Source organism: Pongo pygmaeus, chromosome 10 (genome assembly GCF_028885625.2).
Source record: "Pongo pygmaeus isolate AG05252 chromosome 10, NHGRI_mPonPyg2-v2.0_pri, whole genome shotgun sequence".
Lineage (NCBI taxonomy): Eukaryota > Metazoa > Chordata > Mammalia > Primates > Hominidae > Pongo > Pongo pygmaeus.
The window spans coordinates 101,666,148-101,681,218 of NC_072383.2; positions in this window are offsets into that span (position 1 = coordinate 101,666,148).

Below are 15,071 nucleotides of genomic sequence, written 5' to 3' on the forward strand. Positions count from 1 at the left end.
CTCCAGATAAGTACCTAGCCACAGGTTGACACCTTAATTTTAGCCTTGTGAGACCCTGAGCAGAGTATCCAGTTGAACCCTGCCCAGATGTATGGCATAGAAAAGTAAGATAATGACTTTGTATTGTTTTGAGTTGCTGAATTTATGGTAATTTGTTATGCAGCAGTAGAGAGCTAAGGTAAACAAGTACCTAAAAATCTGTAGAAAACATCATACTCAATGGCAAATATTGCAGACTTTCCTGAGATCAGGAATGCATTTTCACTATTTCCACTCATTACTGTACTGGCCATCCTAGCAAATGCAACAAAACAAATAAACAAAATAAATAAATAAAAATCACAAATATATAAAAAAATGAATAAAACTGTCATTGTTTACAGACTACATGATTCTGTACCTAGAATAGTAGACTATCCAAAAGAATCTACAAACTTTAAGAACTGACAATAAATATAGCAAGGTTGCTGAGTCCAATGTCAATATATGACAATAATTTTATTTTCTTATAATGCAATATAGTAATCGTATTTTGTGGCTAATAAGCAACACAAAGTAGAAAATAAAATTTTAAAATATTATTTATGATTGCATGAAAAAACAGACACATGTGAGAAGTATGAAAAATGTGTAAGACTTTTATCTTAAAAGCTATAAAATATTTAAATAAATTAAAGGGGATCTAAACAAATAGAAAGTCATACCATGTTCATGAATTGGCTCAATATTGTAAATCCATCAAATCCCTCACAAACTAACCTATGTACTTAAATGCTTTCTCAATATAACCTCCAGCAGTTTTTACTTTTTCTGATAAAATTAACTAGTTCTAAAACTCATATGGGAGTGCAAAAAAGTCCAAAAAGAGCAAAAAAAGGTATTGTCACACATCAGCTAGGTAGGGAAAGAATTCTCTTTTCAATAAATGGTTCTGTGTCTATTAAATAGCATTACAGAAAAACGAATGTGTCCTAACTCTTACTTTCCATTGTGTACCAAATTAAATTCCAGATATACTGCAGATTTAATTATGAAGGAAAAAACTACAAAGCGTTTGGAGAAAAAAATACAGCAGAACATCTTTCTCACTTGGGAGTAGCAAATATTTTTTAAGACATGACACACAAGGCACATCTCTAAAAGATACACATTGTTAAATCAAACTATATTGTAATTAAAATGGTGTGTTCTTCAAAAGACATAAATACAACAGTTAAAAGGCAACCTACAGAGTGGGAGAAGGTATTTTAATAAATATATTCAACAAATAACTTATATTCTAAACTTATAAAGAACCTCCGCAAATCAATTTTTAAAATGGGCATTCCCAATAGAAAAAGAAACTGAAAACGTGAACAAATACTTTATAAAGAGGATCTTCCATGGCTAACAAATTTATTAAAAGGTGCTCAAATTCATTTATAATCAGGGATATCCAAGTTAAAACTAGCATATACCCACTAGGATGACCAAAATAAAAAAGACAGACCAGTATCTAAAATGATGTGGAACAACTGAAACTCTAATACACTAATGGCAGGATGGTAAATTGGTGCAACCATCTCACAAACTGTTTGGGAGTATCTATAATATCTAAATATCTGCATATCCTCTCACTCATCAGTTCCTCTACTAACTGTGTGCGTTAACAGAAATTCATACACATACTCACCAGAAAACAAGTACCAGAATATTTCATAGCATCACTATTCACAGTAGTCCAAAACTATAACTTTCAAAATCTCCATCAACAGCAGAATGAATAAGTAAATTATGGTATTTTCATACCGTGCAGTACTAGACTGTAGTAAGATGGAACAATCTACACAGACATACAAGAGTGTGGACAAATCTCAGAAAAAAAAAAAAAAAAAAAAAAAGAATGTGGAGGAAAGAAGCCAGACCCATGAGTTAAAGCTATATGGTTCCATTTATGTAAAAAGTAAAAAACAGCATAACTAATTATTGTTGACAAATATCAAGCTGGTGGCTACTCTTGTAGAAAGCGGGTGATTGGATGGGGCATGGAGTTGGAGAGTGAGTTTCTGGTATGCTGGTAAATGCTCTCTTTCTTAATTTAAAAGACGTTATTCAGCTGGATTGTGTTTGTGAAAATTCATCAATCTATGTAATTGTGATATGTCTGCCTTTTTGTTGGAATATTATACTTTAATAAAAATCAAAACTTAAAAACAAGCAAACAAAAAAACCCAACACCTTGGAAGCAGTTCAGGTACCCATCAGCATCATGAGGTTTACAGAAGGCAGCTCATCCACACTGGATAAGAGGTTCCATCCTAGTTTTACATTCCATCAAAAATTTTTTTTCAGAAATGCAAAACATATGAAAAAAGTTTCAGCCTAACTTGTACTCTGAGAAATGCAAATCAAAAGAAGAAATATCAGTAACATGGAAAATACTTATGATAGAATGTTGAATGAAAGGAAATAGACCAAAATAATAATAGCAACTGTTTTGGATATAAAAAGGTGGATTCTTTCTTTCAACTCATTTATATTTTGCCAATTTTCTATACTAGGGAAAAATTAGTTTCAGGAGGGAAAAAAGGAGGAAATTCCATTTTTTTCCATAAGACAGAAACATTATGCTCAGAAAAAAAACAAAGAGAAAAAATAATTTTTGACGTAATCTTTGCTGGCTAAAAATAACTTTTTATTTAAAAAGTGGGTTGAATTTATGGATTATACATTTGCAACTGTCTACTGGCTTTGGCTCTACTTTAAATTTCATGTGTCTGGAATAAAACTCACCCTCCTCGTACCATTACTACTTGAAAAAATACTTAGTCCTGTGTATTATCAGCGAACTGGTGCCCAAAGCTAGAAACCTCCCCCACTCCTCCTTTCACTGTGTTACCACAGTATATCAGTATAAAGCCCACTGCAGAAATTTGTGTGGAACTAGAAATTTAGCTGGAAATGTACCTCAATATACCAGTCTTTCTTTTCTATACTCATGGCCCCTTTCTTAGTTTAGGCCCTTGAAGATAATGCTTGGACAATTACCTCCTAAATTATTTTCTTGCCAGTAATTTATCTTTTCCCCAGCGCCACAGCCAAATCACAGTTCTGAGTGGGGAATCACATTTGAACAGGTGGGTTTGGTGGTAGGTGGTATGCACCTCCAATTGGCATGAGACCTCAAGCTGTTGGGAATGTCACATTTTTGTGGTTATTCAATGGTGAAAGGTAAATATTTACAAATTTGTCAATTTGGGCCCTCCAATGTGTCTTCTATATAAGCTATAAGGCAACTAATAACAAAGACTGCAGAAAAAACAATGGTGAGCTGATTCTATGAGAACATAATGAGTTTCATAGCAAAATAACGGTGGGGACACATTGGAGCTGCTGTTCCCTGTTTGGAAGCCTCTCTGTCTCCCAGAGAGCACATTGGGATGCTCATGGCTAATTCAGGTTATTTCTAAAGAATTTATTAAGAGTACTTGCTGGTGGGTTACCATTTTATATGTATGTGTGTGTCTGTATACATATATATACATACATATGTATATATACACATACTTGTATATGTGTATATATACATATTGCATATGTAAATGCGTACAAGTATGTGTATATATACATATACATATGGTACAAAATAGTACATATACATATACCAGTATGTGTATATATAGATATGTGTGTATATATACATATATACACATATGTGTGTATGTATACATATATACACATATGTGTGTATGTATACATATGTACATGTGTGTATATATGCCTCCTTTGAAACAAGTTGTGCCTTGTATTCTTCTACATCTTACATTTAATTTTTTATTAGTGTAAAATATTTTCTAATTAATTATGAAAATTTTACTATGAACATTTGTTAGTATTATTTTATATTAATCATGAATAATTATCAATAGCAATAATTTTAAGTAGTGTTATAATTATAATTTATATTCTGTATTTATTCACAGACTAGTCCCTTCTGCCTTCTGGGCAGGTCACATCTGAAAGATTATCCTTTTTGAATCAGTTTGAGTGTTCTAGTGACCAGGCCACACAGTTTCTCTTGACCTTTAAAAATGTAAGTTGTTCCACCCAGCCACAGAAGCATACCTAATGTATGATTCTTATTTATTTAAAGGCGAAAACAGACCAAGCTAATCTATGGTGTTATAAGTCAAGATGGTGGTTGTGTTTGGGGGTGGTAGTGACTGAAAAGGGGCATAAAGGTGGGGGCAGGGCTTCAGGAGTGCTATAATGGACTTCGTTCTCAATGTGGGTGCAGATTGCATGAGTGGGTTCTGATTGTAAAAATTCACGAAGCTGTGTGTTTTAACGTGCAATTACATGAATAAATGTTACACTCCAATAAAAAGTGAATTTTTTTCTTCTAAAAAAATGGGATACATGTGTAGAACATGCAGGTTTGTTACATAGGAAAATGTGTGCCATGGTGGTTTGCTGCACCTATTGACCTGTCCACTAAGTTCCTTCCCCTCATCCCCGACTCCCCAACAGGCCCTGGTGCGTGTTGTTCCTCTCTCTGTGTCCATGTGTTCTCATTGTTCAACTCCCACTTATGAGTGAGAATATGTGATATTTGGTTCTCTGTTTCTGTGTTAGTTTGCTGAGGATGATGGCTTCCAGCTCAATCCATGTCCCTGCAAAGGACATGATTTCATTCCTTTTCATGGCTACATAGTATTCCATGGTGTATATAGACCACATTTTCTTTATCCAGTCTATCATTGATGGGCATTTGGGTTGGTTCCATGTCTTTGCTATTGTAAATAATGCTGCAATAAACATATGCATGCATGTGCCTTTATAGTAGAATGATTTATATTCCTTTGGGTATATACCCAGTAAGGGATTACTGGGTCAAATGGTACTTCTGGTTCTAGATCCTTGAGGAATCGCCACACTGTCTTCCACAGTGGTTGAGCTAATTTACATTCCTACCAACAGTGTAAAAGCGTTCTTGTTTCTTCACAGCCTCGCCCACATCTATTATTTCCTGAATTTTTAATAATCACCATTCTGACTGGCATGAGATGGTATCTCATTGCGGTTTTGATTTGCATTTCTCTGATGATCAGTAATGTTGAGCGTTTTTTCATGTTTGCTGGCCACATAAATGTCTTCATTTGAGAAGTGTCTGTTCATATCCTTTGTCCACTTTTTGATCGAGTTGTTTGTTTTTTCTTTTAAATATGTTCAAGTTCCTTGTAAATTCTGGATATTAGATCTTTGTCAGATGGGTAGATTGCAAAATTTTTCTCCCATTCTGTAGGTTACCTGTTCACTTTCATGATAGTTTATTTTGCTGTGCGGAAGCTCTTTAATTAGATTCCATTTGTCCATTTTGGCTTTCGTTGCAATTGCCTTTTGTGTTTTAGTAATGACGTCTTTGCCCATGCCTATGTCCTGAATGGTATTGCCTAGGTTTTCTAATCGGGTTTTTATGGTTTTGGGTTTTACATTTAAGTCTTTAATCCATCTTGAGTTAATTTTTGTATAACGTGTAAGGAACAGGTCCAGTTTTAGTTTTCTGCATATGGCTAGCCAGTTTTCCCAGCACCATTTACTGAATAGAAGATCCTTTACCCAATGCTTGTTTTTGGCAGGTTTATAGAAGATCAGATGGTTGTAGATGTGTGGTGTTATTTCTGAGGTCTCTGAGAAATATTACACTCCAATAAAAAGTGAAAAATTTTAAAAGTATTTTGTTCAAGTCCTCTTCTATAAATGATTTGCAGAAACATGACCATATATGTTAAATGGTATGGAAATTTAGAAATAGTTATTTCATACAATTCTGTTATACTCTGAAAGTTTCTTGATTCATTACTGTCTCACAAAGAAATATTTGCTTGATTATGATTTTTTTAATTTTCACTCTATTATGTTCCAAAAGAGGATATTAAGAAACAATAAAAAAGTGTTTTCATTCTGGTGGTAAGGATGCCAATCATAAAAATAACAACTACCGTTTTTTGAATGTTTATTATACGTCACAAGCATTGCATGGATTATCTCTGATATTCCCAATGTCTGATGAGATGAGTTTTGTTATTTTCTTGCAGATGGGATAACTGAGGCTCAGAGACTTTATTTAATTTTCCCAAATCCACGAAGATTTATGTCAGGTTTCATTCCCAAACCTGTTCTTTCAGCACCACATCACATTGCCCATGGGTCTGTTTCTCACAACAATGTCAGTTCACTGAAATATACCACGAAGATAGCTTCTGTGATGACCACTCAGCACTGTAGAGACTTGGAACACATTCGCTTCCATTTCTAAGGATTCCTAAGGAATCCTTAGGCTGTGAATGTTTTTGTTTTTGTTTTTAACCTTATCTTCCCAAGTTAATATCCCTCCTAAGTACTTAGATAGAGCTTGAAGCACCATGAAAATATATTGGAGATTCAATTTCATCTTCTGCTGTGTAAAAACATAAAAATGGATTGATGGCTGGGTGTGGTGGCTCACGCCTGAAATCCCAGCACTTTGGGAGGCCGAGGCAGGCTGATCATGAGGTCAGGAGTTTGAGACCAGCCCGGCCAACATGGTGAAACTCCGTCTCTACTAAAAATACAAAAAATTAGCTGGGCGTGGTGGCAGGCGCCTGTAATCCCAGCTACTTGGGAGGCTGAGGCAGGAGAATCACTTAAACCCAGGAGGCGGAGGTTGCAGTGAGCCGAGATCGTGCCACTGCACTCCCAGCCTGGCAAAAAGAGTGAGACTCAAAAAAAAAAAAAAATGGATTGATAGTCTAGATATCCTAAAGCTGATTTTTTACATCAATTACAGTAAATAAAATAAGGAGACATGAGTGAAAGGTGGTAGAAGGCACAGTTTTATCTGTTAAGAGAAAAAATAATTTTTTGTCAATAATCTATCACAAAACATAGATCTTCTTTGACTATCATGTGGAACTCTTGACAGAACTTTTATACTCTCCTGATAGAGAAAGGAGAGGATGGATTTATTTGTCTCCTTGCACGAAGATAGGGAAGTAAAGCTTCTTACATTGATTTTTTTAAAATATACATAAAGGCTAAAATTAGACTGATGGAATTGCATTATAGACAAACTTCTCTCCCCACACCTCTTCTTCCCCTTTACCTCTTCCCCACAGTCACACGACTTTTTCTTCCACTCCAGTGGTGCATGTCTACAGAGACAGTTCCTGGGCTAATGTTAGTGATGACACAGATTAATTTAGTTCTCAATAAAAAATTCACTGAGTGCCTGCCATATATACTAGACGTTCTGTGTATTGGATGCTGAGGCTACAATGGTAAGTTGGATATTTCTCCTGCCTTCAGAAAGCTTCCAGTCTTGTCACTAATGGATTTGGGGCCCAGTACCCTTAAAATCACCTCAGAGCTGCCTGAATCCATAGACTACTTGCAGAATTACTGGTTTTACTTGGATCAAGCCATCTGAGAAGGTATCTGTCTCAACAGCCCCCCAACCTCCACCCTCCCTGCACCTTTATTTAACAAGTCACCTGTTTTCTGCAACAAACACCATTTGCCATCCGTTTAATTTCCCCTTCAATACTCAAGTTCACACTCTCCTTTGCATTGTCCCATTTGTCCATATGTTCATGGTCCCCTCCAGTTGTATCCTAGGAACACGTGTGTGCACATGCATCATCTCTCCAACTCTTTGAAGACAGGGACTCCTGACTTTTAGTTACTGCATGCTCAGAATGCCTTGTTCAGGTTGGTTTGCAGAGTCAATTTAGCTTAGGAAACATTGTTGGTCAACTGACGGTTTAATGGATGACTCTGAGACTACCTATTCTATATTTCAAAACAGATTGGCTAATCCAGAAGTGTTTCTTTGGGATGAGGCCAGCTGAGGTTTCTTTGGGATGAATACAATGGGTATTTAGCTCATTGTGTTTGACGTATAATCACAGGCCAAGAGTTTGTCAAAAGTAACTGATAACGAGCATTGCGCTTTCCTTGCTAACCCTAACTCTGTGAGAAAAAAAGTCAGATAGAATTAAATGAAAATTCAATCATTGATCCTTCCCAGAATCTGTCCTAACATCAAAAATTCCAGAGGTTCTACAGCAAAGTAGAATGGAATAATTCCTAGAACCACAGGGAGTTGTATAGATTTAAATAAAATTCTTATGAGCAAAACCACCAAGTGCTATTCCATTCCCACTCCTCCTTTCCTAGAAAGGTGTCCAGTTATTCCAAAAGTCAATGTGAAAAGTTTATAGGAATTACCCTGTTCTCTAATACCCTGTATTCACATTTTAGAATGACTTTATGTCTTTAAATCTAATAACCTGAACATTGTTCTCTAATGCAATTTTCCCCCAAGTAAAGCAAAGGATAAGCAGGAGTGGGACTTGAAATCACCATTTACAAGGTATGGGATGGATTCCTCAAAGAAGAGCCCTCAAGACTACAGCAAACGCAGGCTCTCTACATTTGCTAATAAAATCCCTTGCTGAGTAGCCACTAAACAGTGCAACACCCCAATCCCTTATTGAATCCCAGCCCATACTTCCTAAGGCAGTTAGACTCCTTCTAAGCTAGACTTCACAGATGATTTCCATGCTTTTGGGAAAATACAGTTCTGGAACACAACTAAACTGTGACCCTGGATGAGGCAGGCTATCTAGACATACCAACATAGTGTAGTGGCTAAAAGTCAGATTGCCTCATTTTGTTCTGGACTTACTGGATTTGTTTGAGTGTCAGCTTCACCACTCACTATACAGTCACCCTGTGGAGTAATTTGCTTAACTTCAGTTTCCTCAGCTGTGGAATGGTAGAAATAAACCTTATTGAGCTATTTTGAAGACTGATTTAGACAACCTGTGTGAAATGTTGAGCATAATGTCTGGCATGCTTGAGTGCTCAGTAAATTATTATTTGTCCCACTCCACTGGATCTCAGACGCAAAACGTGTAATGGATACCATATCCTTCCAAAGTGGGGCAGGCTTTCCACTCTTGTGATTGCATAAATTCCAAATCTTAGAGTTTCTCTTGGAGATACCCAAGTCTAGAGGAAAATCTTCACTGCTTAATCCTGAATCCCAGACTAGAAGAGGGAACTTATAACTTCCAAATAGTTAAGCATTGAAAGGTGGGATTGAAAAAGTGTCCCTTTAAAGTAATTTGAGGGCATCAGCCTTCTCACTAGCATATCCCAAAGTGTGTTCTGCCTAGCATTAGTTCTGCAAAATGCTCAAAAAACCCATGATCAAATACATTTTAAAAAATTACCACCTACCATCTCCCTCTCTTGTAGATTTTTATATACATCAACATATTAAAGGTATGAAAAGATCATGCAGAAAAAAACCTGTTCAGCTTCATCTCACGTAGTATTTCTGCCACTTATTTCACCACAGATACTTTGTTAATATCTTGGAACTCATGTTTTTAGAAAAACACATTGGAAATGGAGGAGACTGTCAAGGACAATAATAAATGATGGTACTGGAAACAGCTAGCATTCCGTTTTGCCAAATTCTAAAAAAATAAAAATAGAATCTTAAAAATTGCACAGTAGTTAGTACTGGGCACAATTAAGTTCTCCTTTCACAAAATGATCTTACCTGGGCCTGAATACCTGAGGTCTTGCTCACACTGGCGTGGTTACAAGGGTCATGTACACAAAGATGACCTATTTGTTTGTGAAGAACTTTATGTACTTATTAAGCACAAATAGCTTGAGTTTGATTTTGATTTTTCAGAAGAAATTGTGTCTTTCTTAGAAAACTGATCATCGAACTCCATTCCACACCAGTTTGTTTTCCCCTCTCACACTCTCTTTCTGTAGTAATCCACTATAGAATCTGTTCCCACAGGTTTGGGGAATATAAAAGAAGCCTACAATCCCCCAGCCCCCCTTCCCTTTTCCCTCCTAATGCCCCAGAGCAGCTGGTAGGGTTTATTGCTCTTCCCCAACATTGGCTCCGTTCTATACATGGAGTAAGATTGATGATCCTCATTCTAAAATGTGAAGATCCAGCATGCGCCTTTGTCCTATGTCCCCTGAGAGTGAATTGGCATAAGCAGCACTCGGTAAAGAGGCAGCACTTTTTGGTACATCAGGAGTGACAGTGACAGTATGGAGCAAGCCTGTGGGGGCCTCTCCACCACCCCCACCCCTGTCAATCTCTACCTTGAGCTCAGTACCCACTGGGGCAGACTGCTGCCTCACCAGACAATATCATGGAAAGAGTGCTGCTCAGGTCCAAATCCCCTGCAGGGACTACTTTGCAAGGTTGGCTGGGGGAAGCTGTAGCCATAGTGAAATGGCCCTTTATTTAAAGGCACCTTCAGTTACAACTGTGAGAGTACATAGATGTCAAGCCAACAAGCTGGTGTATGTGTGTGTGTGTGTGTGCAGGAGCATGTGTAACCACACATCTGTATACCTAAGAAGAGAGAAGCCAATCAATAACTACCCTGTATTTCTTAGCTCTCCTCTTGGAAGTCAACCTGCATGACTCCAAAGACAGGTTGCACAAACCTGGCATCTTACAAGATTCTCATCAGGCTCTCATTTTTTTGTGTCACTAGTTTGGCTGAAATAAAAACTCAAAGCCCCCACAATATTGAACCACCATTCCAGACCCAGCCAAGGTTTGGAACATAAAGTGAGCTGAATGAACCAGCCTGCAGGCAACCCAGGGAAAGTAATTGTTCTTCCTAGCAGCACGGCTGCTTTTCTGCTTAGCATCTGAACAAGTTAATTTGGAAACACAGCCTTCTGGAAAGAAATGGTGCTTCTCTCAGCATCCCATGGATTCATGAGGTGAGATGCCCTTTCACCAGGTAGAAACAGTAAATTACATTTGAAATCCATTTCTATTGAAGGAGGAAAAATCCTTCTTTTTCCCAGGAGCTCGTCTTTTTGCCTGGTAGCACCATTTAACATCAATTGCCCAACTTCAGAGTTCACTTTTTGCTCACATCAGTGTCTGGCAACTAGGGGAAGAATTTTACTAGTTGAACAAGGAGCAGTTGAATTAAATACAAAATCACATAAAGAAGTTTGCTCTTTGCCAATCCTGGGCTTCAAGGAACTGATCTCAGCAGCATCTAAATTGGACAAATTGGCTAAATTGATCCTGCTTCATAGAAAGGGTACTTCATCTAGATCCAATCAATGGCAGATTGATGTGTGATGTGAAATGAGGGGAAGGAATCAGGCAGCCAACTATTTCTAGGGTAGAAGTCTGGCTTTAAGGAGTAAAAATGCCTCCATTTCATGTTGGTTTTGTTACCCCTTAAACACCAGTGCCCTTGAATTGTGTGTTCCAGGACTGCCCTTGTGTTTGAGCTGAGGGCTGGATGTCAGTGAGCTCAGAAAGAGAGAACTAGAGAAATCTAATCTAGACATTGTGTCTATTGTTCTGTCCACAGCTTGACCAGTCTGTATTTGACCCTCTATCACCAATTAATTAAAAAACAAAAGCAGAGAGGACCTTCCATGTTTCTGACATTGAACTAGATCTTTTACAAAATTATTTTTAATACTACAGGCCTGGAAAGTCAGTTATCAAGTATAACTGAGTAGGTTTGCCTGGATGTTCATCCCAGCCCCCAGTGATTAGCTGTGTGATATGGGGTGAGTCAGTTTAGCTCTCTGAGCCTCAGTTTTCTCATCTGTAAAACTGGGATAGTGAAAGTGCCTACTTCATAGGGTCATGGAGAGGATTAAATGTGATAATTATTTAACAAGCACTTGTTACAGTGTTTCTTATTCTCATCTGGGGAAAAAGGCTCAGAGAGGTCAATTTATCCCAGTCTTTACTAAAAAGTCACAGAGTTGGGGGGTCCAAACTAGATTTACCGTACACCAAAGCCCATGCACCTTCCACCAGATCATGTTGCAATGATCAGAAGCAATCATTATATGCCCAGTGCTGTATGCTCTGTGCTAAGATCTGTAAAACGGAAACGCAAAGGAAACCCAATATATCATTTCTCTTCTCAAAAGCAACCTAGACAATGAACACTAATGTGTGGTGCTGACCATAAGTGGAATAAGAGTCTCCAAAAGATGCTCTGTGTCACTTCAGACAACAACAACCCTATTCGTATCTCCATATATCCTATGCTACCAGGCTTGAATCTTAGGAAAATTTCAGTAGTCACTTCTTGTTCTCTAACATCACAGCTGTTTGTATACTTATAGACGCTCCTATCCCCTTTCATAGAAATTATACATTTATATGTGACTCTTTCTTCTTCTGGGCAGCAACTCCTTGAATGCAAATATTGCCTAACATTTTCATGGTAAGTTCTGAGCAAATAGATGCTGGATGAATGAATTGCTGAATAAATGAGTACATTTCTTTATTTGCCAGGAAAGAATTGGGCATTGCTTGCATAACTTCTGTCTAAGGCACAGGGGGTGGGTGCCAGTATAAAAGACATTGTCCTGAAGAAATTTACATAGCATATCAATATTTTCCATATACTTATACTAATATTTTCAAGTTTGCATTGTTGTTTGTATTACTTTTGTAAACCTTTTGTTTTCATCCAGACTCTAAGCTCTTGGAGAGTGGAAACCATGATAAATACTCCTTTATTTATTCATTGTAACACTCTGGACAAGAGTAGGCTTTGATTTTGTCATATTGAATTCAACAACCGGTTCAGTAGGAGAGACAAGATAAATTGGCAGGCAACCCATGTGTATCAGTATACTCACAAATGTGGAATACTAGGATATTAGGATAAAATATGCTCAGAGTTGAGAGAATTTAATGAAACCCATGATACTTAGGTAGGACAAATGTCTTCAGACAAAGAAATTAAGGTTTACTATCACATATGTGAACCCTGAAAGAGCCAGTCTGTAAAGTTGGATCCTGAGTGGCTAACTGGGTCTAAATTCAAAATAGAGTGAAATGACCGTTTGCTGACTAGAGGTCACACATGTAGTCTGTGTTCCTGGAGAATCCCCATGCTCACTTAACTTTGGGATTGGTATAGCTGTCTGTTCCTATTTATGCCACCTGAATCAACCAATGGACAGTGACCTGCATTGGCCAATCAGAACTCGAGAAGCATCAACCAATTAGAACTAAGCAAGTTTGCATTCTTTATCCGCATAAGCAAACCAAAGTGGGAAACCGGGCAGGAACTTTCTCTATAAAAGACAGGCCCTCTCTTTGTTCTCTTGAAACATGGCTTCATCTCCCAGGTTTGCAAAATGTTAGCTGTAATAGTCTCTTTCCCCTTTTTAAAAGAAAATTATTTTCAGTGGATTCTGGTTCAATTTTCTTTATGACGAAATTCACCTGTGAAGTGAGGGAGAGGATTGCAAATATATGCTAAAGATAACAATAGGTCTCAAGGTGGCAGATGGAAACAGTGGCAGGTAGAGACTCAAACTCACATAACTTAGCCAACTAATGGACTATCTCCTTCCTGTTTTTCTTTAACAAATGCAATTAAAAAAATCACACAGATTAGTCTTTTAACCAGTCATGTGCCTGGTGCTGTATCAAGAGCTGTGGAAATAGCAGTCACAAAGCCAGGCAAAATCACTGCCCTTAAGAAGCTTATAATCTGAAGACATCACAGTGCACATAAAGAACGAAACCAGGCCAGGCGCGGTGGCTCACGCCTGTAATCCCATCACTTTGGGAGGCCGAGGCGAGTAGATCACCTAAGGGCAGGAGTTCTAGACCAGGTTTGCCAACATGGTGAAACCCCGTCTCTACTAAAAATACAAAAATTAGCCGGGCGTGGTGGCGGGTGCCTGTAGTCCCAGCTACTCGGTAGGCTGAGACAGGAGAACGGTGTGAACCCGGGAGGGGGAGGTTGCATTGAGCCGAGATCGCGCCACTGCACTCCAGCCTGGGCGACAGAGCGAGACTCCATCTCAAAAAAAAAAAAAAAAAAAACAGAGAGGGAGAAGGAAGGAAGAAAGAAACCACAAGAAGTGTGGGTAGAAACACAGGCCCTGAAGTCAGCCTCTCTAGGTTTGAATCCTAGCTCCCAGCAAGGGCTCTGAGACCTTGTGCAAGTCATATGAATGTCTCTGAGGCTCATTTTCTCCAGTTATACAGTGAAGAAAATAGGATTAGGTTTATAGGGTGGTTGTTCCGAATATTTGCTGAGATAATAGAGGAAGAATTTAGTGGAGCTCCTATTAAATGATAAATGCTTAAAACATGTTAGCTATTATTGTTATTAAAGAAAGGTGATATTCTTATTCTCAAGAATGAGACACTCTAATAAATAGTTTGTGTATTTTATTTTATTCCACTTGATTTTCAAAACAACTTAATGATGTAGGTATTATTATTCTCATTTTATGGACAAGAATACAAAGATTTTTAAATAACATAATTATGGTCACATAATAAATGGAGTCAGAATTTGAATCCAGGTCTATTTCTTCCCAAAAGTCATACTTTTTCAGATAGTCAATCCTGCTTTAATAAATTATTGAATTCAAAGGCAATAAACCCTTTTCTTCATTTTTAAAATTCTTGCCTGAAATAAGGTATTTCATTTCATATTTATCCTTTTCTTCCTTCTTGTGCTGTCTTTACTCTTTCTCTTCATACCCATTTGATTTAGTGTTATGATGAGATGGGTAAATATTTTCTTCTCAACCTGCAAATTAACTTCTTAAGGCAAAATTTCGTCCATCATTTTTTTTCTTTAAGTTGTTCTGCAATACAAACAGCTCAAAATAGAGCTTGGTGCCTATTAATGGCTCAGAAAATTAGCTTTTATTATAATTGTTATTAATCTTTATCTTTATCGACTCTTTCAAAACATCTACCTGACAATATTTTGATATTTCTAGGCCTAAATTAAATTTCTCCTTGCTGTTATCCAAATGTTCACGCTTTTGAAATCAATTGCTCTTCTCACTAGTATGTATGGCCTGTGTGTCACATTACATCTCAGATTGGACAGGTTTCTCTGACCCTGATAGTCTTAGTGGTTGTGCAATCATGTTCTTCACATCTAGATCCTCCCAGGTGTATGTACTGGCCTGCTCCAACTTGGCCCAGCCCCAGGTACTACAGACCTTCAAACCCAAGTCAGTATCAC